General features: G+C 41.6%; 1 protein-coding gene across 2 annotated transcripts in view; it reads right to left on the bottom strand.

Moving 5' to 3' along the window:
- The window catches only part of CRACD (capping protein inhibiting regulator of actin dynamics), a 289,402-nt gene extending 262,648 nt beyond the window's left edge, over positions 1-26,754 (bottom strand). For both annotated transcript variants that reach the window (XM_030818899.1, XM_030818898.1), the window contains exon 1: positions 26,574-26,754. The gene's annotated coding sequence lies outside the window, so the exon portion shown is untranslated. The remainder of the gene's footprint in view (positions 1-26,573) is intronic.

A 26,754-nucleotide genomic window follows, 5' to 3' on the forward strand; every position in this document is an offset into this window, starting at 1 on the left:
AGTTATATCGATTAGGGTCTGCCCATATGACCTCATTTTATTTTACTGGTCTCTTTAAAGTCCCTATCTCCAAATACAGTCACATTCTGAGGTACTTGGGGTTAGGATTTCAACATACGAATTTGAAGGGAAACATTCTCCCAGCCAAAGGAAGCTTTTTAGACTTTTTTTTCCTAATCAGCTCCCTTCCCCATGAAGTTTAAATCTCTCTTTGGGGTTACAGTAAGTCTGTTCACAGCCACAATGAACATACAGAAACTCAGCAAAATGTGAATGGATAACTACAGTGGGTATACCCATATGACAGAATATTATTCAGCCATTAAAAGGAATGAAGCACTAATAAATGCTACAATGTAGGTGACCCTTGAAAACACGCTAAGGGAAAGGAACCCATGACACAAAAGACGTCATATTTAGATATTATACGATTCCATTTATATAAAATGTCCAGAATAGGCAAATTCCATAGAGACAGGAAGCAGATTAGTCGTTGCTAGGAGACTTGGTTGCTAGGGGCTTGAGGGAGGGAGTAACCGGGAGTGACTGCTAATCGTTTCTTTTTAGGGTGATGAAAATGTCTAGAATTCACAATAAAAAATGATGAAGGGGATATTACCACTGATCCTACAGAAATACAAACTACCACCAGAGAATACTATAAACACCTCTATGCAAATAAACTAGAAAATCTAGAAGAAATGGATAAATTCCCGGACACATACACCCTCCCAAGTCTAAACCAGGAAGAAGTCGAATCCCTAAATAGACCAATAACAAGTTTTGAAATTGCATCGGTAATTAATAGCCTACCAACCAAAAAAAAGCCCAGGACCAGACGGATTCACAGCCAAATTCTACCAGAGGTACAAAGAGGAGCTGGTAACATTCCTTCTAAAACTATTCCAAATAATAGAAAAAGAGGGACTCCTCCCTAACACATTTTATGAGGCCAGCATCATCCTTATACCAAAATCTGGCAGAGACACAACAAAAAAAGAAAATTTCAGGCCAATATCCCTGATGAACATCGATGCAAAAATCCTCAATAAAATACTGGCAAACTGAATCCAGCAGCACATCAAAAAGCTTATCCACCACGATCAAGTCGGCTTCATCCATGGGATGCAAAGCAGGTTTAACATACACAAATCAATAAATGTAATCCATTACATAAACAGAACCAATCACAAAAACCACATGATTGTCTCAATAGGAGCAGAAAAGGCCTTCGATAAAATTCAATACCCCTTCATGCTAAAAACTCTCAATAAACTAGTTATTGATGGAACGTATCTCAAAATAATAAGAGCTACTTATGACAAACCCACAACCAATATCATCCTGAATGGCTCAAAACTGGAACCATTCCCTTTGAAAACCGGCACAAAACAAGGATGCCCTCTCTCACCACTCCTATTCAACATAGTATTGAAGTTCCGGCCAGGGCAATCAGGCAAGAGAAAGAAATAATGGGTATTCAAATAGGAAGGGAGGAAGTCAAATTGTCTCTGTTTGCAGATGACATGATTGTATATTTAGAAAACACCATTATCTCAGCCCCAAAACTCCTTAAGCTCATAAGCAACTTCAGCAAAGTATCGGGATACAAAATCAATGCACAAAAATCACAAGCATTCCTATACACCAATAATAGATAAACAGAGAGCCAAATTATGAGTGAACTCCCATTCACAACTGCTACAAAGAGAATAAAATACCTAGGAATACAACTTACAAGGGACATGAAGGACCTCTTCAAGGAGAACTACAAATCACTGTTCAAGGAAATAAGAGAAGACACAAACAAATGGAAGAACATTCTATGCTCATGGATAGGCAGAATCAATATCGTGAAAATGGTCATACTGCCCAAAGTAATTTATAGATTCAATGCTATTGTCATCAAGCTACCATTGACTTTCTTCACATAATTAGAAAAAACTACTTTAAATTTCATATGGAACCAAAAAAGAGCTCGTATAGCCAAGACAATCCTAAGCAAAAAGAACAAAGCTGGAGACATCACGCTACCTGACTTCAAACTATACTACAAGACTACAGTATATACCAAAACAGATATATAGACCAATGGAACAGAACAGAGGCCTCAGAAATAACAACACACATCTACAACCAACTGATCTTTGACAAACCTGACGAAAACAAGAAATGGGGAAAGGATTCCCTATTTAATAAACGGTGCTGGGAAACTGGCTAGCCATATGCAGAAAACTGAAACTGGACCCCTCCTTACACCTTATACAAAAATTAACTCAAGATGGATTAAAGACTTAAACGTAAGACCTAAAACCATAAAAACCCTAGAAGGAAACCTGGGCAATACCATTCAGGACATAGGCATGGGCAAAGGCTTCATGACTAAAATACCAAAAGCAACGGCAACAAAAGCCAAAATTGGCAAATGGGATCTAATTAAACTAAAGAGCTTCTGTACAGTAAAAGAAACTATCATCAGAGTGAACAGGCAACCTACAGAGATTGGGAGAAAATTTTTGCAATCTATCCATCTGACAAAAGGCTAATACCCAGAATCTACAAGGAACTTAAATTTACAAGAAAAAAACAACCCCATCAAAAAGTGGGCAAAGGATATGAATAAGGACTCTCCGTTTCCTTATCTGCACAATGAAAATTTAGGATTAGAAAATAGCTATTAACCAATAATAATTACAGAAGTTGCTCACCCATTATATGAATAGACACTTTTCAAAAGAAGACATTTATGCAGCCAACAAACATAGGACAAAAAACTCATCATCACTGGTCATTAGAGAAATGCAAATCAAAAACCACAACGAGATACTATTCACTCCAGTTAGAATGGTGACCATTAAAAAGACAGGAAACAACAGATGCTGGAAAGGATGTGGAGAAATAGGAACACTTTTACACTGTTGGTGGGACTGTAAACTAGTTCAATCATTGTGGAAGACAGTGTAGTGATTCCTCAAGGATCTAGAACCAGAAATACCATTTGACCCAGCCATCCCATTGCTGGGTATATACCCAAAGAATTATAAATCATTCTACTATAAAGACACACGCAAACGTATGTTTATTACAGCACTATTCACAATAGCAAAGACTTGGAACCAACCCAAATACCCATCAATGATAGACTGGATAAAGAAAATGTGGCACATATACAACATGGCATACTATGCAGCCATAAAAAAGAATGTGTTCATGTCCTTTGTAGGGACATGGATGAATATGGAAACCATCATTCTCAGCAAACTAACACAAGAACAGAAAACCAAACACTGCATGTTCTCACTCATAAATGGGAATTGAACAATGAGAACATATGCGTACAGGGAGGGGAACATCATACACGGGGGCCTGTTGGGGGTGGGGGAACAAGGGGAGGAAGGGCATTAGGAGAAATACCTAATATAGATGACGGGTTGATGGGTGCAGCAAACCACTATGGCACATGTATACCTATGTAACAAACCTGGACGTTCTGCACACGTATCCCAGAACTTAAAGAATACTTAAAAAAAAAAAAGAAGGAAAGAAAATGGTCTAGAATCAGATGGCAGTGATGGCTGCACAACTCTGTGAATATACTAAAAACCGCTGCATTGTGCAGAGTAGAGGGTGAATTTTACGGTGTGTGAATCGTATCTCAATAAGGCTGTGTTTTTGAAAGGAGAAAAGTAGAAGATACATGATGGAATTAAAGCAAATTTTTGTCTCTATTCTTGTTCATTACCAGATATGAAGCAACCCTGACAAAGCGAATCAGTCTGCATTGCCATAAACCATCTTTTACTAGTGCAGGTATCTATTCATTCACTCAGTTTTAATGAACACCTTTACAGCACGCAAGGTAGAAAGCTTTATGTAAAAAGAGTTTATGAGAGTATAAGGATAAACAGAAGCATAATTTATGTTTCTTATACTAGATTAGCTAGAGTTCACACTTTATCTGGGCCCAAATATCCCAATTCTGAAACTTTTATAAGTATAAAAGAGATTGGCCGGGCGCAGTGGCTGAAGCCTGTAATCCCAGTACTTTGGGAGGCCGAGGTGGGCGAATCACCTGAGGTTGGGAATTTGAGACCAGCCTGGCCAACATGGCGAAACTCTGTCTCTACTAAAAATACCAAAAATTAGCCGGACGTGGTGGCACACATCTGTAATACCAGCTACTCAGGAGGCTGACGCAGGAGAATTGCTTGAACCTGGGAAGCAAAGGTTGCAGTGAGCTGCTGAGATTGCACCACTGCACTCCAGCCTGGGCAACAGAGTGAGACTCCATCTCCAAAAAAAAAAAAAAAAAAAGAAAGAAAGAAAGAAATACAACCTGTGCTAACGGTAATTGTTAACATCACAACACATTAAGGCAGAGGATACACCCCAGATCTCCCATTGACAAGGTAAATACAATTTTAGACAGATAGATCCAAGATAAAAACAAGAGGAATAATCGTACATTACTTTCACTACAGGAAATTGATGCTTTTCTTCCCATGAAGTAAGAAAAGTGTCTATCTGAAAAGATACTGGTTACTGCAGGTACACTCCACTGTCACCAGTGTCTTTCTTGCAAGGACTCAATCTGCTCTCTTCCTGTGTTATCTTTAGTTTATCCTAGGGCAAAAACTTTAGGAGAATAAAAGTCTTACCAAAGTAAGCTATTTGATTCTCAGAAGTTGTCAGTACAAATAGGGCTATCATGCCAGCTATTTTATTTCAGATAACATGAGGAGGATCCAACTTTTTAAAAGGCTTACAAGGTCTTTTTATGGCAAGGTAGTCAGTGATGGCAAAATGTCAAAGAGGCCATGCCAGACACAACACACAACCTCTGTCATCAGCGTTTTACCAGGGCAGCTGCTAGGCAGAAAAGACAATTCTCTGCCTCTCCTCCTGAGAACCTAAAAAGGTATACCTGCCTGTGGACACACACACACACACACACACACACAGCATAGCCCCTGACACACACACACGCACACACACACACACACACACAGCATAGCCCCTGGCATTCCTGCAGTATTTACCCAACAGACTCCTTCTGCAACACAGGTAGGAAAAGTCTACAGAAACGTCAGGGGGGCTGGAAGCTAAAAGTGTTTGACTCCCCATCACCACCCCGAGCAGAGCAGCTTTAGCACCCAGTGTCCTGGGAATCACGCTGGAGAATTTCAAAGAGGAAGAGAACTGTGTTGCCAGACAAGTCAGGAAAGAATTCTTAGGTGGTGCTAGAGCTGTTAAAATGGGCAAGGACTCAGGCTGGGTGCGATGGCTCACGCTTGTAATCCCAGCACTTTGGGAGGCCGAGGCGGGCGGATCACGAGGTCAGGAGATCGAGACTACGGTGAAACCCCGTCTCTACTAAAAAATACAAAAAAATTAGCCGGGTGCGGTGGCGGGAGCCTGTAGTCCCAGCTACTCGGAGAGGCTGAGGCAGGAGAACGGTGTGAACCCGGGAGGCGGATCTTGCAGTGAGCCGAGATTGCGCCACTGCACTCCAGCCCGGGCGACAGAGCGAGACAACTCTCAAAAAAAAAAAAAAAAAAAAAAAAAAAAGGGCAAGGACTCAGACAGGGAGAGAGGAAGTGGAAGGAGTGTAGGCAAAGCACAAGGTGGAGAAGGCGTGGAACCGGGAGGAGAAGAGAGGGGCGGAGCTGGCCGCCCTGAGCAGGGATCACGCCTGAGAGTGCTGGGTGAAGAGCATGGACCAGAAATGCACCGTGAACCAAGCAAAGAAAACCGTGAACCAAGCCTTGAGTGCCAAGCTACGGACTTTCTCGATTTTTCTTTCTTTTTGTGTAGCTGAAGGGAATCACCATTGGCTCCAAAACATCTGACTCTCCGTTTCCTTATCTCCACAGTGAAAATTTAGGATTAGGAAATAGCTATGAACCAATAATAATTACAGAAGTTGCTCATCCGTTATATGCAGAGCTGTAGGCTAAGCTTGTAGAAACATTATCACATTTAATTAAGCCCCTTCTAGTTCCGACCCGCTATGACTATTTGAAAGAGTCCATCTCTCTAATTGATTCTCATTCCTCCTTTGATCTGGTATAGTCTCTTTTTTGGAGCAGGGAAAGAGAAAGACTGAGACAGCTTCTCTGCTGCTCCAGGACTATTCTGGCAGCTTTCTATTGCTCATTCTTTAACAGGACAAAGGGTCCTCCCTATCCTTTCTTCTTTCCCTGATATATAATGTTCCCTTGGGGGGAAGTCATCTGAGGCTAGTTTAGAACAAAAGCTAACTGAGTGCCTTAAAAGTAGGAGCTCTCTAAACCCATACCTAATTTTTCTCCTTGGTACTTAGAAAGGGAGAAAGATTCAGTGCTTTCCACCAGACATGTGCCAGGATGAGCTCACGAGCTGGCCTTCCCTTCCCACTGGCCCAATCTCTGCAGACAGGAGAGTCCCGGCACTGGGTCCATAAACTTATTCTCTTCTTTAGACACTGTCCCTGAGGATTTCAGCCGTTCTCACTACTTTAAACACCATCTCTAAACTAAAGACTCTCAACTTTGTATCCCTGACTGCGATCTTTTCCATGAAATCCAAGCTCACTTGTCATTTCAACATCGACACGCTAATGTCTAACAGGTATCTGTATTAGTGTCCTAGGGCTGCAATAACACATGACCACAAACTGGGTGGCTTAAACAACACAAACTTATTCTCTCACAGTTCTGGAGGCCAAAAGTCCGAAATCGAGGTATCAATGGGGCCAAGGTTCCTCCAAAGGCTCTAAGGGAGGACCCTTCCTTGCCTCTTCCACATCCTGAGGCTCCTGGCATTCCTTGGCTTATGGCAGCATCACTCCAATCGCTGCCTCTGTCTCCACACAGCCTTCTCCCTTCTGTGTCTCCGTGTCCTCTTCTCCTTTCACAGGGATACCAGTGACTGGATTTAGGACTCACCATAAATCCAGGATGATTCCATCCCAAGATGTTTAACCAATTACATCTGCAAAGACCTTACCTCCAAATATGGCCATATTCTAAAGTTCCAAGTGGACATGAGTCTCGGAGAAGGGGGGAGGGTCACTCTTCAGCCCACCACAGCACTTAAACTGTCCAAAATCAAACTCCAGATCTTTATGCACAAAATCCATCCCCTGCTGTAGTCCTACCACCTCAGTCAGGGCAAAAACCTTGGCATCATCCTTGATTCCTCATTCTCTCACACCCCACGTCCACGCTGCAAGTAAATCCTATTGGCTCTAACTCCAAAGTATGTCCAGAATCTGACCCTTCTCTATCACTGTTGCTCTGGTCCAAGCTGCCAGTATCCTTCTAAGTAAATGGTCTCCCTGCTCTTATACTCCTTCCCCTAAAGTCCATTTTCAATGCTAGACAGATCCTTGGAAAATACAGATCATGTCACTCTGATGCTTAAAACCCTCCAAAGTCTGCCTGTCTCATCTGGAGTAAAAGTCAAATTCCTTCTGATGGCCCTCCAGGCCCTATAGAGTCTGATCCTGGTTTCCTCAGACCTCCTCTCCTGCTGTCCCCACCATTCCCTCCCCTCAGGCTGCAGCGGCTCCGTATTGTTGCTCAGATCTGGCAGGCAGGCTTGGCCTTGGCCCGTTACACTTGCTGTTCCTTCCCTCTGAAGTATCCTTTCCCCAGATCACCAAAGGACTTCTTGCTCTTCTACTGCCTGCAGCTCTTTGTTCGAATGTCAGCTTCTCAGAGACGCTGTTCCTGACCATCCTATCCAAAGCCACCACCACCACCATCTTCCCAACCTCCTATGCCTGATCCTTCTTCCCTGCCTTTCTTTCCCCAACTCTGGGCCATGACCTGAACTATGATCTCTCTTATCCATTTGCTGCCTGCAACCTCACACACACACTGGAATGTGAGCTCCATGAGGGCAAGGACATCTCCAGGATCGAAAATTACCTCTGGCCACATAGTAAATACTCAATAAATATTTTTGAATGAATGAGAGAATGCAATGCAACCATTTGGTCTGAAAAATGAAGTAGACGGCCAGGCGCGGTGGCTCACACCAGTAATCCCAGCACTTTGGGAGGCCGAGGCAGGTGGATCATCTGAGGTCAGGAGCTCAAGTCTAGTCTGGCCAACATGGTGAAACCCCATCTCTACTAAAAATACAAAAATTAGCTGGACATGGTGGCGTGCTCCTGTAATCCCAGCTACCCAGGAGGCTGAGGCAGGAGAATTGCTTGAACCCAGGAGGTGGAGGTTGCAGTGAGCCGAGACCATGACACTGCACTCCAGCCTGGGTGACAGAGCAAAAATAAATAAATAAATAAATAAATAAATAAATAATGAAGTGGAGAGAACTAAAGTTGTCATGCAAATGAAGTGCAGAACCAAGACCTGTTTTTCTGTTAGCTGATAAATGCTAATCAAATACATGAATCCATGCTAATAATAGGCTATCCCGCCCAGGCAAAGAATTAGATTTTTAAGAGGAACCCTTTAGAGACAGGTATCCAGATCCAAAGAAGTGAATCAAATGATTGAAATTTGAATCTTATACGGCATGTTTTGGGGCAGGCCAGATTCTTCAGCACAAAGTCACACTAGCCACTCACAAGAGCACCTTATCTGTAATACTCAGCCTTTCTCACCTTCCCCATCGCTAATAAATCCTCTTCTCCTTCTTCTGGATTTTCTATGGAGAAGAATCATCTATCTTAGTTTTGTCTTATTTTTTTTTTCTCTTCTGGATTCCCATTTTCTATTCCTAATATTCTATAAGAAACAGAGGCTCCTAGAAGAAGACTTCCATTCTTTCCTGAAAATGCAAAAGGCTCTTGTATAATCTTGGGACCTAGGCAAGCCCTGTTCTATTTTGCAACTTTCCCTCTGAACCATCTTGGCTAATTCTTTAAGAATTAATTAATTAAGAATTAATTAATTTAAATGCATCTGGCTCTGATCTTTACTCTCCATTGTCTTAAGCCATTTACTTTTACCTGCTTTCTCCTATCACCATCTTCTTTCCTCTTCTAGGCTGCTTTTCAGTCACATATAATACCCACCTACCCCGTGCACATGCATTCATTCATTCATTATTTCCTGCAGGATTCAGCATGCTATTTATACGGCCTCTTCCATGTGCATAGAACGGAGACAGAGCGAGACTCTGCCTTTGTGTGCTGTACTTTCCCTGTACTTTGTGTGCTGTCTGTGTGGTGTGGTGGGGAGAGCTAAAGGGTTCCAGGCAGACATATAGGGCCAGAGCAGAACAATCCTGTGTACTAGGGAGTGTGACCACCACTATTCTCCACCTGCCACCTGCTTCTCTTCCCCATATGACAGAATGAGGACTGCAATTACAGTTTTATTTATTTATTTAATTCATGTATTTGTTTATTTAGTTAGTTAGTTTTGAGACAGGGTCTCGCTCTGTCACCCAAGCTGGAGTGCAGTGGCACGAACACAGCTCACTGTAGCCTCAACCTCCTGGACTTAAGTGATCCTCCCACCCCAGCCTCTCAAAGTGCTTGGATTACAGCCATGAGCCACCACACCTGTGATTTTAGATAAGCTTCTGACCACAAGCTATGATGAAAAACTCCTCGTGTAGAATGCTGAGTTTTGATGTACTTAGGAATGCTCCAAAAAACCCTTAAAAAGAGAAGTAATAATACGGCTGTGAGATTTCCTATCTGTTGCTGGGGTATTCAAAACTAACCAACTGCAGTGGCTGCCTGGGGGTGTTACAGAGAGCCACAGCATCTGCCCTGCAATGTAGAGCATCCTGGGAGCATCCTCAGAACCAGCTGACTGAAGCACTGTTCACAACTGATAAAAGGCAGAAACAACCCAAATGTCCATCATCAGATGAATATGGATAAATAAAATGTGATGTATCCATATAATGGAATATTATTCAGCCATGAAAAAGGAATACAGTTCTGATACATGCTACCGTGTGAATAAACCCTGAAAAGATGATGCTATATGAAACCAGTCAGATACAAAAGGACACATATTGAATGACCCCATTTACATGAGGGAACCAGGAATAGGCAAATTCATAGACACAGAAAGTAGAATAGAGATTGCCAGGGGCTGAGGGGAGGGGATGATAGGTAAACCCATTGTTTAACAGGTATCGAGTTTCAGTTTGAAATAATGAACAAGTTCAGGGACGGACAGTGATGATGGTTAGATAACACTGAACATACTTAATCCCACTGAATAGTACACTTAAAAATGGGTAAAATAGTAAACTTTATGTCATGTATATTTCACCACAATTAAAAATAACAATAACAACAACAAAAAAATCAGCTGGCCATGAGCCCAGCAAGTGAACCAAGACAGTCAGTGCACACTTAGCTGAAGCTGAGCTGGTATACACTGTACCTCACCGGAGGTTGCAGATACTACCAAGGAGTCAGGGCTTACCTGCATGACAACGAGGAAAAGGCTAAGATACTTCTCCCAGAAGCCTCGCCCCACAAACAAGTAACTACAGAGGGCAGGTGGTGAATCTCGGAAAGTAACAGTCCCTGAGTGACCATAAAGACTCATGGTGCCGGGCGCAGTGGCTCACGCCTGTAATCCCAGCACTTTGGGAGGCTGAGGCGGGTGGATCACCTGAGATGAGGATTTTGAGACCAGCCTGACCAATATGGTGAAACCCCATCTCTACTAAAAATACAAAAATTAGCCGGGCATGGTAGCATGAGCCTATAGTCCCAGCTACTCGGGAGGCTGAGACAGGAGAATTGCTTGAACCTGGGAGGCGGAGGTTGCAGTGAGCTGAGATCATGTCATTGCACTCCAGCCTGGGCGACAGAGCAAGACTCCGTCTCAAAAAAAAATTAAAAAATTTTAAAAAGACTCATGGCAAGAGGTTCCGGAGGCACTTCCGAGAGTTCTAATCCTGCTGCACGTGGCTTTTCTCCTCCACCCACCGCTTCGCAACCACAGCTGGTCATCTTGAGCTACAAGGCCAAAACTCCCATGACTCGCCATCTTCCAGGGGGAAGAATCACTGCAGACATTTGGGACCCATCCATATCCAGATACAGATCACTAAGAGGGCACTGTATTTTGGGGGCTGTGGGTGAAACTTTGATGAATCTGTAAAAAGCAGTTTCACTTCAAGATGAGAGAATGAATGAAACAAAGAATTAGTGGAGAATTTAAAAATTAAGGTAGAGACTCGAAGCTACACATGTGAAAAATGTGTGAGGGACTGAAAGAAAAAAGAGGGAGTAAGATCAAGGAGTATTTTTTTAACAACAGGTGAAGCCTAAGGATATTCATAATAAAAAGGGAAAGAAACAGTGAAGAGAGAGGAAATAATCTGAGACCACAGTTCCCCAAGACGGTGGGAGACAAGAAGGTTATAAGAACAAGCAAAATGTCTGGCTTTGGAAAAAGGCAAATTTCCACAGGAGTGGGGAAGAAGACTTGGCTAACCCTGAAATGAGATCAGGTATATGAAAGAGCCTTGAAAAGTGTGCTGGTCCACCCGATGCAAGGTATCATGATGAAGCCTACTAGAACAGCTAAGTTTGTGTTTGCTGCTTGCTTCTTACATTAATCCTCTTTCACATTCATGGATAAAGATTATTGTTAAGAAAACATGTGAACACTATCCAGACAATGAAAAGACAACCTACAGAAGGGAAGAAATTTGCAAATCATGTATCTGGTAAGTGACTGTTGCCCAGAATACATAAACAATTCCCACAACTCGACGACAAATAAACAACCCCATTCAAAAATGGGCGAGGACTTGAACAGACGTTTCTCCAAAGAAGCTATACAAATGGCCAATAAGCACACAAAAAGATGCCAACATCATTAGCCATCAGGGAACTGCAAATCAAAACCAAACTGAGACACCACTTCACATCCATTAGGATGGCTATTATCAAAAAGCAGGAAACAACAAGAATTGGTGAGGATATAGAGAAATTGAAATGCTGTGTGTGCATTGCTGTTGGGAAGGTAAAATGGTGCAGTTGCTGCAGAAAACACTTTAGCAGGTCCTCAAAATGTTAAGCATAAGATTACAATTTGATCCAGCAATTCCATTCCTTCATATATATCCAAAAGGATAGAAAGCAGAACTCAGATACCTGTACACCAATGTTCATAGCAGCATTACTCAGAGTAGCCCAAAGGCGGAAACAACCCAAATATCCATCAACAGAAAATTTCATTTTTTTAAAGTCATACAATGGAATCTGATGCTACAACATGGATGAACCTTAAAAACATGTGACCTGAAATGAGACACAAAAGGCCAAACATTCTATGATCCCACTTATATGAGATCCCAGCTATATAACAGGCAAATTCATAGAGACTGAAAATAGAACAGAGGTTACCAGGGGCTGCCCCTGGTAAACAATGAGGAGTTATTGTTTAATGGGTTCAGAATTTCTATTTGAGATGATGAAAAAGTTCTGGAAATGGACAGTGGTAATGCCTGCTTGACACTGTGAATATACTTAATGCCAATGAACTGTCCACTTAAAAATGTTTAAGACGGTCATTTTTGTTATATATATTTTACCACAAGAAAAAATTTTTTTGGCTGGGCACAGTGGTTCACACCTGTGATCCCAGCTACTTGAGAGGCTGAGGCAGAAGGTCACTTGAGCCCAGGAGGTCGAGGCTGTAGTGAGCCATGATCACACCACTGCACGCCAGCCTGGGCAACAGAGCATGACCCTGTCTCAAAAAAAAAATAATATTTGAAGGGAAAAAACAAGAATACTAGAAATGCAGATCTAATAAGCAAGCCCAATATGACCTGTTAGCACAGTATCCAAACAGAACTTCTTTTCTTCTTTCCTTCTTCCCTTCCTTCTTTCCTTTCCTTTCTTCCTTCCTTGCCTAAGTTCTATATGAAATAACTAAACATTCTGAGGAAGACAGATGCCTGAGGGAATTATGATGAGAATTTAATTTTAAAAAGATAAATCACATTACGACAGGGACTGGCAGAGTGAGGTAATCTACAGCAGGGACTGTACAAAACAGCAGGCTGAACCAAAGACCCAGGAGGTGTTTCTATCTTCAGCAAAAGGGAAAATGAAGAAAGAACAGAAATACATTTTGCAAGCCCCAAATTTGTAAGGCATTCAGTTCTATAAAAACTCCTTGCAACCGTCTTCAAGGAGAAGATGAATTAAATAATTCAGGCAGGGCTAGTTTCACTGGCTATGAACTCCCATCCAAGGAAACAAAGCAACATAACCTGGATTCCATGTCAGCAGAAGGTCAGAGATCAGATCTTATACTAGCTCAGAAACTACAGTCTACCACTCTAGCTTCCCAACGCTGTGGATAGAATTTGTAGGACATCAGTTTAAAATTCCACGTGAATAATCCTCAATGAAAGGTAAATCCAGTTTGCTCAACCTGGTATCTCACATAAAGAACAAGCCGGTTTTAAGCATACCTTTCTACTGCTGATTACTGCTGAACCATTTCGTATCACGAAGAAAAAGGTTTAGGGCCAAGGGTGAATGTTCACATGCCTCAGCCTTCCACTTAATTCAACAAGAATCATCTATAAACCAAACTCTAAGACCTCAGGATAGACCCAGCTAATTAGTGATTCTTCTTAAAAAAATCATAATGACACTGTTATGATTATAAGAGGTAGAATGGTCTCCTAAGATGCATTCCAATTGTAATTAAAACAGGGCTGTCCCAGAGCTCCCATTTAGTTTTAATTTATATTAAAATAACTTAGAAGAGCTATTTGATACATTGAACAACTGCCTTAAATCTGGTTGCTTAAATGTCAGTATCTTCCTCCTTCCACAAGCCTCAAAATTTGGGATGAATAATGTGCTGTGAAAAAAGAAGCAGGATCCAAATTACCAACACAAGTGGCATTTTTTTCATGACACCGAATAAACTGTTTTTTAAAATGAGATGATGCTGTACTCAAGCTATTTGAAAGATGGAGTGCAAAAAAGATTCTGCCCATCAACAACCACGTTGGTGGAACTAATTGAAACTGTAAGAACTACATCTATTTGGAAACTGATTTTAATCAATGTTGAAGAGACTGAATGCCCATAGCTTTTCACTTAATTAGACTTACAATGCTGGATCTGGAAGAGATTCCAAATATTCTTGTGGCATCTATTCTATTCAAAGCACTCTGGGCTACTCTATCTAGAAACAGAACTACTTTTTACTCCACTCACCTAGCTTTACTTGCTTTACAGCACTTACCACAATCTGATGGTATATTATATACTTACGTATACGTACAAAATTTGCCACTGTTTATTGTCTCTCTCTCCCACCAGAATGTCATCTCCACGGTGCAGGGATCCTGTCTGTATCCCAATACCCACGACAGTGCCTCACGCAGCGTAACACGGAAATTACTGTTATCTGTTTACTGGCCAACTAGATAACACTCGCCCCACTCTTTCACCTAATACATGAGATATTTGGGCCAGGCAGAGTGGTGCTCATGTCTATAATCCCAGCAGTTTGGGAGGCCAAGGCAGGTGGATCACTTGAGCCCAGGAGTTCAAGACCATCCTAGGCAACATGGCAAGACCCCATGTCTACAAAAAAAACACAAAAACTAGCAGGCATGATGGAGAGCGCCTATAGTCCCAGCTACTTGGGAGGCTGAGGTAGGAGGATCCTTTGAGCCCAGGAGGTCGAGGCTGTTGTGTGCCATGATTGCGCCACTGCACTCCAGCCTGGGTGACAGAGCAAGACCTTGCCTCAAAAAAAGAGAGAGAGAGAGAGATTTGATGCTCAGAAAAGTGGAGTGAGAAAAAGCTGGGCCTTAGAGCCAGGTCTCTTAACTCCTAGTCACCCTTCAAAGTCAATCAATGTGATTATGCTGCTCCCTGATCTGACAGCTCTCCATTACCCAAGTGTCAGCACTGGTCTTAGTTTATATGGGCTGCTGTAACAAAGTATCATTGACTGGGTGGCTTATAAATAACAGAAATCTACTTCTCACAGTTCTGGAGGCTGGGAAGTCCAAGATCAAGGAGCTGGCAGATTTGATGTCTGTTGAAGGTCCATTTCCTGGCTTATAGATGGTGTCTTCTTGCTGTGTCCCACATGGTTGAACGGGTGAGGGAGCTCTCTCTGATGTCTCTTTTATAAGGGCACTTATCCTATACATCAGGATTCCACCCTCACAACCATTATAATCCTCCCAAATGCCCATTTCCTAATACCTTCACCTTGGGGTTTAGGATTTCAACATATGAATTTTGGGGAGACAAAAATATTCAGTCCATTGCAGCACTATTCAGTCTTTTCAATCTCTCCAAATAGTTCCTGGCCCACTTCTCTAGTCTTGTCTCCTGCCCCTCCCCTCCATGCCTGACGTTCCTGCCACCTCACACCATAGCTACCAACCAAGCTTCCCACATTTTTGCTTACTCTGCCCGTACCTTTGGAATACCTCTCTACCCCATCTCCATCTGTTACATTTCTACTCCTTCTCCAAGACCCAGCTCAAATATCACTTCCTCTGTGAGCTTCCTCCTGATCTTCCCTTATTCTACCCTGTGACCGGTATTCAATCCCTCCCCTGTGCTCTCACAGCACTTTGTCCATTGCAGTCCACTCTAAATTCAGCCCTGTCTTTCTTCTTTACTAGATGGACTATGAGTTCTTTATTTTTACATTCTCTAGAAACTCCACAGTAACTGGAATCAATAGCTGGAGTAGGGAGGCAAGAAGGAAACAGGGGACACGTGCCACTCCTCCACGTTCAGTAGGACTCCCAGCATCCTAACTGACGGCCCCGGTGACCCAAAAGCACAAAATCTGATACTGCTAGAAAGGGGATATGTCACTAAACATGGCAGCCCATGAAATCAGCTAGGAAATTCTGAAAAAGCATACATCATAACGTATTTGTTTGGCAACTATGCGAGAATGCCGCATTTTCTTTTTTCAAGTTAGAAGTTACAGGCCAGATGCAGTGGCTCACACCTGTAATCCCAGCACTTTGGGAGGTCAAGGCAAGTGGATCACATGGAGCCAAGAGTTTGAGACCAGCCTGGCCAACATGGCAAAACCCCTTCTCTACTAAAAATACAAAAATTAGCCAGGTGTGGTGGCACATGCCTGTAATCCCAGCTACTTGGGAACCTGAGGCATGAGAATCGCTTGAACCTGGGAGGCAGAGGTTGCAGTAAGCTGAGATCATGCCACTTCACTCCAGCCTGGGCGACAGAGTGAGAACCTGTCTCAAAAAAGAAGAAAAGAAAGCACAACGAAATACTTTGGGCCGAGACCTACCTTTGTCACATTCAAGCAATCTGTACTTCTCCAACTCCTGTTCTTGTCATACTATGCCCATGGTACCCAATACATGGTATATGTCCAGTACAGGTTGGTTGACATGAGAGAAAATGGGTTTATCATGACTGGCTGGGTGGGATGTGGATGGAAATGGAAATTTTCTTTTCTTTTTTTGAAACAAGGTCTCATTCTGTCACTCAGGCTGGAGTTCAGTGGCACAATCTCGGCTCATTGTAGCCTCAACCTTCCAGGCTCAAGCAATCCACCCACCTTAGCCTCCTGAGTAGCTGGGACCACAGGTGCACACCGCCATGCCCAGCTAATTTGTGGGAGGGAGGTGTTTGTTTTTTGTTTGTTTGTTTGTTTGTTTGTTTTGTAGAGGTGGGGTTTGGTCTTGTTGCCCAGGCTGATCTCAAACTCCTAGGCTCAAGTGATCCACCCACCTCAGCCTCCTGAGTAACTGGGACTACAGACAGGCGCCACCAAGCCTCACTGGAAATCTTCATTAAACTTCAAAACAAAGGATACAGTTACTTATTTTGGCTGCTTGAAGGTAACCATTCAGAGATTGCTGTCTTGCTTTATTTGTCTATATCTAGGATCAACCGGGGTTGTTTGTAACAGACAAAAAAAAAAAGAAAAATGATAATCTGTAAATATTTTTATAAACCAACATTCCTCCAACCTTCACAATGCACAGTGGCCCTTCTAAATGGACAAATTCATAAAGGTTAATATCTAGTATGGATTATGAAATTAATTGAAGTGTCAGAGGTTCCCTGACAAAATTGTTGTTCACTAGTTGTCACTGGGCCACTGATAACAAATTAAGTGACTTGGGACTCTGCATGGGCCAAAAAGAAAGGCTAGAGCAGAAGCTGCATAAAGTAAACATCTTTAAGATGCTAATCACTACAGTCACACTGAGCTGCCTATGTTGATTAGGAAATACAAATCTCAACTAAAAATAGCAGACAAAAAATTTTGATCATGAAGTTCTCCTCCTTCTTATTTTTGCTAGTTAAAGACCATTATGTCACAAAACTGACAGGAAGCCTACATTCTGAGGCCATGGCTTTTGCAGCTGCCAACCCTGGCTATTCTTTCCAGATTGGAACATCAGGAGCATCCGTGTTAAGAAACAGTCACTCACGGCTCATATGCTTTCTTCAGAACACAGGCAAACGACCTCCCTTCATCTCAGCTCCCCTCCTTCCAAAAATGATTCAGCCTGAAAGCATTGCTGCTTTGTCCATCAAGGCTGACTCAAAATTATCTGAGGCCAGGTGCAGTGGCTCACACCTGTAATCCCAGCACTCTGGGAGACCGAGGCAGGGGACTGCTTGAGCCCAAAAGTTCGAGACCAGCCTGGTCAACATGATGAAACTCTGTCTCTACTAAAAATACAAAAATTAGCCAGGTGTGGTGTTGCACAACTGTAATCCCAGGTACTCAGGGGGCTGAGGTAGGAGAATCACTTGAACCTGGGAGGCGGAGGCTGTAGTGAGCCGAGATGGTGCCACTGCACCCCTGGCACAGTGGCTCATGCCTGTAATCCTAGCACTTTGGGAGGCTGAGGTGGGTGGATCACTTGATGTCAGGAGTTCAAGACCAGCCTGGCCAACATGGTGAAACCCCATCTCTATTAAAAATACAAAAAATGAGCCAGGTGTGGTGGTGCACACCTGTAATCCCAGCTACTCGGGAGGCTGAGGCAGGAGAATCGCTTGAACCTGGGGGGCAGAGGTTGCAGTGAGCTGAGATTGCGCCACTGCACTCTAGCCTGAATAACAGAGTGAGACTCCGTCTCCAAAAAAAAAAAACCTATCTGAAATCCTCTGGTAATAAGGAGTACATATGAAAGTGCTGACTCAAATGAGCACCATATCTTATTTACCCCTGTCACAACTGTTAATGTCTAATATTTTAATGCAGAACCTCTGACCTATAGAGGAAGGTAAAACTAAGCCTAAACATCTACATTATAAATAAACAAAGCCCTCCACCCTGTGTATGTGTGTACACACACAACTGGCACAGTGAATATACACATACACACACACAACTAGTAAACACCTAACAGGCAATGGATTAGGCACAGATCTTGAAACACACAATTGCCATGCACTAAATGGTCCTCTCGTGGTTCAGAGTTTCAGTCTTCCTGAGCCCCTAACCTATTAGCAGGGAGAGACTACAGGCAATGGAAAGAATTCAGCTCAGTTACTCACCTCTGAACCTTAGCCTTCTCATCAGTAAAATGAGGGTTGGACTAGACCAGCACTGCCCAACAGAAACATAATGCAAGCCACAAATGTGAGCCAAATATGTAATTTTAAATTTCTTAGTAGATACATTTTAAAAGTAAAAAAATGCAAAAATTAATTTTAACAATATTTTATTCAATCCAACATAGTCAAAACTATTACTGCAACATGTAATCAACATTAAAAAACTATTAATGACATATTTTGCATTCTCTTTTCACACCAAATGTTTCAAATCCAGTATGTTGTTTTTTTAAAAAAGAAAATAGAAACAGTGCTTTTACCTTGTTGCCCAGGCTGGTCTCCAATTCCTGGGCTCAAGGGATCCACCTGCCTCAGCCTCCTAAAGTGTTGGGATTATAGGCATGAGCCACCAGGACCAGCACTAGTATGTACTTTATTTTATTTTATTTTATTTTATTATTTTATTATTTTATTTTATTTTATTTTATTTTATTTTATTTTTGAGACAGGCTCACTGTATTTTATTTTATTTTTGAGACAGGCTCACTGTATTTTATTTTATTTTATTTTATTTTATTTTATTTTTGAGACAGGCTCACTGTATTTTATTTTATTTTATTTTATTTTATTTTATTTTATTTTATTTTATTTTATTTTTGAGACAGGCTCACTGTAGCCTCAACCTCCCTAGCTCAAGCAATCCTCCCACCTCAGCCCCAAGTAACTGGGACCACAGACATGTGCCTCCATGCCCAGCTAACTTTGGTTTTTTAGGGGGAGGGTTTTTTTTTTTTTTTTTTTTAGAGAGACAGGGTTTTGCCATGTTGCCCAGCTGGTCTGGAATTCCTGGCCTTGGCCTCCCAAAGGCTGGGACTACAGGTGTGAGCCATAGCGCTGGCCCTAGTATGTATTTTAAATTGACAGCACATCTCCATTCGGACTAGCCACATGGGACCAGTAGGGCCGTATAGGGCAGCACAGGCCTAGATGATCTCTGATATTTCTCTTAACACTAGAAGTTATTTTAATAAAGGGAATGACAGATTTTCAGATCAAGGTCTACTTAGAAGAAGTATAAAGCATTTTCCTAAAATTCTTAGTCTGTTTACCCTCATTCAAAATGGTGTTTTGCTTTTTTAAACTTTTTACATTCAGTGGAATTGGATCTGTAAACAACTAAGTGGTTTGATCTACTGCTTTTAGCACGACTGTTCTCACTGCCACAGTCACTGTCTTACAAACCTCCAGGGAGATTAAGAATACTCAGAACAAAATATAACTACTGAATGAATGAGACATCTCAAAAATCATAACTTGAAAAGACAACTGTTCAGATGAAAGTTCAACAGAAATGGCAAAGAAAAATATTTGATAACCATGTTATCTTCTATCTATTAAGATAATGCTATAAAAATAATACAAATGCGCACATGCTTTTGGAATTGTTTCTCTAATTACTCAACATCTATGAGAAAGATTCATGCTGCTGCTCCCACACTGTCTTGCTTATTAATGCCTTTGTGATCAATGATCTGCCTTCGCCAGATGGCTGGCCTGAGTTAAGAGTACAATATGCGCTCACAGAACAAAGCAAAGCTAACTGGCCTTCCCAAGAATTGAACCTGTGACCCTGACCTCATTAACTCTAGAAGACAGTTAACCCATCACAAACTTGCATGGCCAGCTGCATCATAAATAAAGCCAGGAAAGCCCACTGCCTCTGTCACGGTGACACTCTGGTGGAGAAAAAGTCATTCTAAATGTATTAAAAACTTTTCAAAATGAAGAAAAATCCTGACTGCAATCATTTAGGGCAGCCTGGAATTCACCGGCAGTGTCTTAACAGCCCTGCTGGATCTATCACAATCTTCCCTAAGAACATTAGCTGTGGCCCCCACCCGAGAGCATAAATGGTATTGGCAACGGGGTTTGGAGTAATGATATTTTCTCTTTCAAAAATGGTGATCTTGGGACTATGGCCTCTCCTTTTTATTTCTCCCAAGTGAGGAAACAGCCCATTGTTAACAAGGGGTTGACAATTATATATAAGAATTTTCACCGATTATTCCTTGAATCCGGCTTATCCTAGATTTAAATAATAATCAAGTTTTCAGGTAACCTGTATCCCCCTCCCTGTCTCCTTATCTTCCTTCTTGCCAACCAATCCCTCCCCAGGTGAGTGGAGTGAGGCCAGTGAGCCTCCAGATAAGATCCTTCTTACCTTCCGTGGTAAAAAACAAAATGCCTTTTTAACAAGTTGTCCTTCCTTTTTCTAATTCCTCTTAGCAGCTGCTACTTGCTCTTAAACTCTATTCTAACAACCGTTTCTAGTGGGCTAAGTATTTACTCCTGATTTAAATGTTTTTTAAAGTGTTTCAGGGACACAGTTTCTGTGTCTTTTCCCCACTTCATATTGAATACAGTACCAGTTTCTAAAGCAAGTTTTTTGACATTTCTTCTTAATCCACAAAGTATGACACTTGAAAAACACTAAAGACATCTGAAAGACCTGGTGAAGACTTTAAAATCTGACTGAAATATATATGTTTCCATTTTTGACATTTTAAATGGTATCACTTTTTCACATATAAAAGCTTTTACATATGGTTGTTCTATTTGGCTTTTTAAATATTTCTAATAACATGTGACTACAAGGATGACAACAGGTGACTATAAAAACATCTCTTCAGGGTTGTTACTCAGTTTTTTAATTTCCACAAAGTTATTTAATATGTATTTCTTTACTTTAGAGAAGAGTTTATAATCTGGTACTTCTCATATATGTGTGAAAATCATACATCTATGTAAACCTAAAATATGCATATGCATCTACCTTAAAGCCACCAGAACAAATTAATATCTAAATTGATTTTGTTCTTATCTCTATGAATTTTCACATCAGGATAAAAAGGAGCCCCTGAGTGGCGGCTCATGCCTGTAATCCCAGCACTTTGGGAGGCTGAGGCAAGGCAGGTAGATCACTTGAGCCCAAGAGTTCATGACCAGCCTAGGAAACAGAGAGAGACCACATCTCTACAAAAAATAATTAACCAGATGTGGTGGCATGCGCCTATGGTCCCAGCTATTCAGGAGGCTGAGCTAGGAGGATCACTTGAGCCCAGGAGGTGGAGGCTGCAGTGAGCCATGGCTATGCACTCCAGCCTGGGTGACAGAGCAAGACCCTATAAATGAATAAATAAAAACATAAATGAATAAAAGAATAAGCAGGACACAAATGTAAAGGTAGCCAAGTTTTGTATCTGCCTGAACATACAAATTACAATGACCATTCAATAAGTGGGCCATGTCCTGACGCTCACAAAAACTGTAACAATCCACTAAGGGTCAAGTAGTAGACAGAATTCATAAATACGCATAAAACATAGGCTTGCTGCAACTGTACACAATTTCATTAGCTGCAAAGTATATTTTGAGGGCCTGCCTAAGGATGAAATCTGATGTTCAAAAATAAATGCAATTATATCTATATTTGTTTACATCAAATCTTAATAAAAAAAGACTGATGAACAGAAACATATGGCTATTCAAACCACATAAATAAACCATGAAACTGCTGTTCTTTGTCTAACATATCATCGTGATCTACACAAATTCAGATTTTTAAATTGTCAGCTTTGAAAACACTAACCTTAATTCAACAAATAAACTGTTTAAATATATGGTTAAAAGTTTAAAGCCCCATGCACACAGGAGTAACCAAAGCTGTAATGCAAGAGCAGTGGCATATTTATACATTTTTAGGCACCTGGTACTCATGTTATTTATGAGTTACACTCCTAAATATAATAGCAATAATGCAAACCAGACACCGTAAGAGTTTTAATCTAGAAGATATAAATGTAAAAAAAGTGAAATTTGCCTTTATTATATAAAAGCATCTATTTGTGTATTCTAAGCATTATTTATAAAATACATTTCCTGAAAAACCCCTTAATTCTTCCTGAGAGTGTGTTTCAAAGAGGGAAGTCCTAGAAATATCAAAATATTAAAATTAAAATACTGCTACAAATACACATAGGAAACGTGTAAAGAACTGAAAAACCAAAAAACAAAAAAATGCTAATAGGATATTTGGTGGTGGTTTCTTAAAGTACTTTACAAAGTAAATACTTTTACCGCCTTGTGATTTTAAGACCAATCAATACACTATAAAGTACTCTTTTGTAGCTTGTAAGGCTTCATTTTGTGCCTTAACAAAAGCCGACATTCATTCGTAATGAAGTATTTTTATAGTTACACAGCTATTTCATGTCTCTTAGGAAGATACATTAAACCTGTGGATGCTCAATAAAAATGACCAATTAATTGACTCTATCACAAAAACCTGAGAAGCTATTACAAAATCTACATCAAAGACCAGCTAAAGCCAGAAAGAATTACATTATGCTTCCTTAACTTCCCTAAGTTGAAAACTGACTTGAAATGAGTCATTTCAAAGGAAACTACAAAAGATGTACCACAATGGGTAAATTCTCAATATCGACATTCAAATTTATGTTAAGGAAGAAATGAAACATCTTCAGAAATCACTATGAGGGAACATCAGAAAACCATGGGGGTTAAGAGGGCAGGCAGGCTTTGGGATCAGAGAGAACTCAGTTTGAATCTTTGCTTCATCCCTCTCTAAATTTAGGACCTTGGGCAAGTTAATAAAAAACTCTCTGAGTCTTAATTTCAATTATCAAATGTAAACACAAGGCCTACTTACAGGGCTGTCGTGAGAGCTAAATTAGATAACATATATAAATAGACTGCTTAGCACACAGTAACGTGACCATGATAAATACTCAATAAATGATCGTAATTCCCAAGAAATGTTTAAGAACCTATTTTTAAATGTAATTTAGTATTCAAACTCCAACTGATGTTGTGAACCATTTTAAGAAAAGAAATAAAGATTCAACAACAGAGTTTTCTTAAATGCACTTAACCTGATTATCCTTTGCATTAGTGCTTTTCAAAGTGTAGTTCCTGACTCATTAATGGGATGTAAAATCATTTAGCGATCTCAACCAACATTTTTTAAATAAAATAGAATAAAAAATATAAGAATGCATTGCACATTCAAAGTCTAAGCATTACTTCATGAATTTTTTAATTACAGATATTTACAATGTATCTGTATACTGGGTGGCAAAGTAAAATGCATCTCTTACTGTGCAAAAATAAAAGTTTAGGCTGGGCGCAGTGGTTCACGCCTGTAATCCTAGTATTTTGGGAGGCCAAGGCAGGAGGATCGCTTGAGACCAGCCTGGGCAACACAGTAGGACCTCATCTCTTAAAAAAAAAAAAAAAAGTAAAATAAAAAATTAAAAAGTTTAAAAGCCATTGCTTTACATTAAACTAATGAAAATAAAAATTAGCTGACACTGAATGCTTAGTTTGTACTAAACATTGGGCTATGCCCACATTATTTAATCCTCACAAACATGTTCTAAGTAGGATTACTTCCCCCATTTTACAGATGAGGAAACTGAGGCTTAGATTAAATCACTTGCCAAGGATGCAGAGCTAGTAGCTAGTAAAGCCAATGCTCAAATTCAATCACCTGCCTCGAGAACTTGTGTATTTAACCACTCCCATAAGTACTAGGTTGTAAAATATACCTTTTCTTTATATAAAAGTTATCCAAAAGGTAGACTTTTTCATGAGGTCTAATTCCAGTGTGATTTTCTAGGGGTACAGTGTATTTTGGAGAAGGCTGTGTGATTCAGGAGAGAAAGCTCTGGGCGTGAGATCCAGCTTCTGTCCCTGGCATTGTTGCTTTAGTGACAAGGAGCTGGCAAGTCATTTAATCTCGCCATGTCTGGATTTCCTCACCTACAAAACGGGAATGATAATATCTGCCCTGCCTCCCCACAGGCCACTGTGAGAAACTATATGCACATACAACAAGTGAAATGTTCTATTGTGCTACTCAGTTCCAGGAGATGATTAAAAATGATGAAAAAAACCACCCAAGAGGCCCCATTCTTGGAAGAAACACACATCAACTATGACTGAGAAAGGAGGTCACCAAGCTTTCATAAACTGTATGTGGAAAACCTCTGCACAGCTGTTGGCACACAGTAGGCCTTCGGTAAATGTTAGTTGAATAAAAAGAAGTAAACAAATTCCATCTGTACATGTTTTACCCACTTGTATTTTTTTCACCTATTCATTCTTTCTTTCCACCACTACACACTGAACACCTACTGTGTGCCAGATCAGAAATATGGACCACAAAAAAAGACTACAAGATTGTCTCTTGCCCTGGAGAATTTCAAATTAATGTCAATTAATTGGTCTGAAATTGGGTAAGAGAAAAACTGCAAAACACAGCTCCCTCATCTAGCGATAATAATAACTTCCAGTTATTGTAGTGTTTTGTAGTTTATGAAGAACTATGAACCATTATGAAGAGCTAGCTTTTGTTTCTCACACCAACTGCCTATTGTCAAGTTGGTGTTAGCTTCCTCCTCCAAATTCAGTGGTCGGTAAGTACTGCTAAGTCTTCAGAGTGAAAGTTTCTCAATGTGTTAGAGATGACTGTAAAATTAAGCTTCTGAATAAAATGCATTTTAAATAATCAACAGTGGAAAGGGCGATCCAGTAGCATGATTTTTTTCCCTGCCCACTTCTGAGTTGAAGTGATCTGTAATGCAACCATATTACATTTTTCAAAATGTTTCTTTTTCAAAGCTGCCTTTGAATTTTTTTCATATAGGCAATTTTCTCTTGAATATACTGAACGAGGATTCCCTTTTCCCAAAGGATAAAGGAGACAGTAGTGAAGGAGTCTTCTCTTTGTTGACTTTTTAAAAATTACTCAAAACTGACTGTTTTATTCAGATTCCTGAGTCACAAACAATGCCAAAGAACTGTGAGCCATTTTTTATATAATTCCACAATTACTATAGGTGATTTTTAAAGGAAACATTGATTTAACTCACAACTTAATGAATCAAAAATTTGCCACAGGATATTTACTAAGAATCTTTTTCTAAAACTGCCTTATCCTTTGTATTCTAACCACTCCCTCTCCACCACCACCACTTACCACCCCCAGTATACACACACACACACACACACACACACACACACTCCCTCACCTACACCAGATCAGTTTCCCAGCCATCATTCCTAAAACCATATTAAAATTTCACAACACATGGTCGTACTTACTAGGTTTTCTTCCCCCTCCCCCTCCACTGAATCAATGTGTCTTGAAATACATATTCTCTCTTAAAATTCAGAATTCAGAAAATGATTACGATGTCTCTGACTCAAGAACACATATTATAAAATTCAAAGTCGGCTTCTGTTTACTGATAATCATGAAAAAAAAAAAAAAAAAAGCCATACCCCACCCACCGTATCCGTAGGGTTAGGAGGTCCAATCTCGCCACTACAGAGCTCTGCAAGAAAGGACGCTTATAGTGCCAGGAAAACCATCGCAACAAGCCCCGGGCGAAGATAAGGAAAACACATTTTACACCACGCGCAGTCTCCTGGCCCCGGCCCTTGGTAAACAGGGGAAACCTTTGTCTTGCCTCAGCCATCAAACTGGTGGCTCATCAGAATTGGGGCAACAAGAGTTTGTGCGAAACGGTCTGGCAGAGGTTAAACAAAGCAATGCAGCTCTGGGGGCGGTGGGGAGAGGGCTGAGCCCGGACGGCGTCCGCGATCCCGGACGGCGAGGTCTGGTTCTGGCCCTTGCTGCGGTCGGGACCGAGCCAGGGACCCGGGGACAGGATGGCGAGGCGCGGGAAGGGGAGAAGGCAGGCGAGGTCCCATATTCTCCGCAAGTTCCCGGGGCGCAGCCTGGCGGCAGGTTCCCCTGCGGGGATCCAAAGCTCGCAAGCCGCGCGCAGGTTCCTCGGGGAGGGTCCGCACCTCCCACGCGGGGACACCGCCCTGAAGTCCACCGCCCGCCGCGCCGAGCTCACGCCCCCGGGGCCAGGTCCCCTGGAGTCCCGGGGCGCTGCGGGGGCCCGGCCCGGAGGGGCGCGAGTGGAGGAGAGAAGCCCGCCCCTGTCCCCATTGTCTGGCTCCGGCCGCGGGCCGAGCAGGCGCTCACCTGAGGTCCCCGCCTGGCGCTCCAGCTGGCTGAGCGGCTGGCCGGCGACCGGCGGTTCCGGGCGGGCGGCAGACTCGGCGGCACTGCGTGCGGCAGCCTCCGCATCAGCAGCCGCCGCGGCAGCAGCACCAGCAGCGCACCCGCCTCTCAGTCGGCCGTGGCCTCCATTGCTCTCCCCACT

The sequence above is a fragment of the Nomascus leucogenys genome, chromosome 9 (assembly GCF_006542625.1).
Source record: "Nomascus leucogenys isolate Asia chromosome 9, Asia_NLE_v1, whole genome shotgun sequence".
In the NCBI taxonomy this organism is placed as follows: domain Eukaryota; kingdom Metazoa; phylum Chordata; class Mammalia; order Primates; family Hylobatidae; genus Nomascus; species Nomascus leucogenys.